Raw genomic sequence first — 2,970 nt, 5'->3', positions numbered from 1 at the left:
AATTTAATAACAAAACTAACCAGCCTTAGTTAATCATGTACGCGTTTCGGTATTAGAATGGTATAAAATTTATTTCCATCTTCAGCATGATATTCTAGATTATAAATTTGAAAATGCTGACAAAAACTATGCATGTGTATATATATATATATATATTTCATTTTTGGATTTGGTTTGTAAGATTCTTTATGTGAGTTCGTGTGTTGAAGCATATTCTGTTGTGACTGGGAAGAGTCGTCCTCTTTTAGTGTCTTATAATTTAACAAACTCACCGGTAAAATTTCCACTCATTTACTTATTTATTTTTTCAAAATGTTCGTTGCGTCTAGCAACCTTTTCAATAGTCGTTGACTCTCAACAACTATTGAAATGTTTGCAAGACGCAATGAAAATTTTAGAAAAATAAATAAGTAAATGAGTGGAAATCTTACCGGTGAGTGTGTTAAATTATAAGGCACTAAAAGAGAATGACTCTCCCCAGACACAACAGAATATATATATATATATATATACGACAGACTTCTTTCACAAGACATTGTTTGACACCTACTTGAGTTTAACATATAATAAACGCCGTCACCTTTGGTATTACGCTAGTAAGTGTAAAGAAATATATATACACATGCACATACACGCATAGTACTAAATACATGGAATTGAGTGATTTCTTTCTTATTCGACCCAATCTCATGATTCTCTGTTGCTATCCACATTCTCAGTATGCAAGGAAAATCCAAGGAGAATACTGAGGAGAATCCTAACTCAACATCCTAGGAGAATCGTAACTCAAAAGAGACTATATTAAGCCACAATTTAATTCAATACATCGCCGTCCGACGGCGGTTTCACTGTCTGAAACTTCGAAGTCACTGTCAATGATATTCTTGTCCAAGAATAATGAATTTGTACTCTTCAAACGCGTGGAGTAACCCATCAGATTAATGTAAAATTGTTTTTATTATAACTGAATATAAGATGAAGCATTAACATGTCTGTGCGTGGGGGGATGTGGAAGAGAGACAGAGTGTGTGTGTGTGTGTGTGTATGTATGTGTGTGCATGTGTATGTATGTGTGTGCATGTGTATGTATGTGTGTGTGTTCGTTTCTTTGTCTCTGTTTATCCACCGCTAAATCCTTGACAACCGGTGTAGGTGTGTTTACGTCCCTATAACTTTGCGGTTCGGCAAATGAAACCGATAGAATATATACCAGATATAATATATTCCAGCCCCCCTCCCCCGCACAAAAAAAAAATTTGAAAGAATCGACCCCAGTGCAATCGACTAAAATTCTTCAATGTGGTGCACCAGCATGACCGCACTCTGTGCGTGTAAAGAAATATGTGTGTGTGTGTGTGTGCGCGTGTAAATATGCACGTTCGCTTAATTATAGACTGTTTCGAAGATCAATCACTATTTTATGTCGTTACGTTCAAGGCGACGTGCTGGCAGAATCTTTAGCGCGCCAATATTTCGTTCATCTTTACGTTCTGAATTCAAATTTCGCAGAAATCGACGTTACATTTTGGGGTTCAATAAATTAAGTACTAGTTGAGCACAGAGTTCGATGTACTCGACTAGCCCTCACCCACAAATTTTTTTCAGGCCTTTTGCTTTTAGTAGAAAGTATTATTCATGTATGTGTAGTAAAGGAGTTGATGTGAACGACTATGAACTATTTTAAAGTTGACCCGTTCATCATCTGAAAAAGTACGTCTAGCTATCATAAGTAGGTAGAATAGTAGGAAGCGAATACATATATGTATTTGTTTCTACACGCACACGTACACATACATACATACATATGGTGTTCTTGGTTCTACACTGTTTATATTTTCCGCCAAAAGAAATATTCGAGATCTCAATATGCGGTTTTATTGGCCGTGTCAAGATTCCGTTACATGATCGTGAACAACTCAATTAAGAGCTTCCTGGATTATTACTCAGTCATTAGCTAATTTTTTGCTTTCACATAGGCAATGCATATACACGTGCATGAACACACATACACTTACACGTGTACACGCTACAATTACTTAATACTTAATACAAACATACATATATGCATGTGTTTATGTGTGTATGTATGTGTGTGTGTGCGTGTGTGAGCGCATTGTCAGAACATATATTATGTACAGTATGCATAAATATATAATACATACATATATATATATACACACACACACATACAGATATATATATATATACGCGTACATACACATATATTTGTGTATATATATATATATATGTGTGTGTGTGTGTGTGTGTGTGTGTGTGTGTTTGCATTTATATAGATAGATAAAAAGATACATAGATACATATAAACATACATACATTCATGCATTCATACATACATACATACATACATACATACATACATACATACATACATACATACATACATACATACATACATACATATGCGACCTCATCTATGTATATGTTGGTGTATGAGTTTGTAAATTTCTTAATTAAGATATAAATTCACTGAAGTAACATAGTAGCTTTTTGTTTTTACTGGGCACAGAAATCTAATGAGTGTAGTACTACACACACATACTCTGTCTCTGTCTATCTGTCTGGTTGTCTGTCTGTCTGTCTCTCTCTCTCTCTCTCTCTCTCTCTCTCTCTCTCTCTCTCTAATCCTTCATACTTACAGAAACGTTGAAATTTATAGCAGTCAAATACTGCTGCTGTACGACACTAAACAATTAAAAAGAGCAGCCAAATTTTCCTCAATCTGTCACTTACGTCTGAAATGTTTGAAACATAGGACAATGTACATTATTTACATTATTTACAATTGACGGATATTTTCCCTCAACTTGTTTGTTGTTAACGGAACATTTTGGCTGTTATACTCTCCAGCCTTCATCAGGTGTCTTGAGGAAATTTCAAACCTGGGTTCTCATTCCTAAGGTAATTTTTGTTATTGTTATTATTATTATTATTATTATTATTATTATTATT

The sequence above is a fragment of the Octopus bimaculoides genome, chromosome 19 (genome assembly GCF_001194135.2).
Source record: "Octopus bimaculoides isolate UCB-OBI-ISO-001 chromosome 19, ASM119413v2, whole genome shotgun sequence".
Lineage (NCBI taxonomy): Eukaryota > Metazoa > Mollusca > Cephalopoda > Octopoda > Octopodidae > Octopus > Octopus bimaculoides.
The sequence above is the reverse complement of the archived record's forward strand: the minus strand, read 5'-3'. Positions refer to the sequence as shown.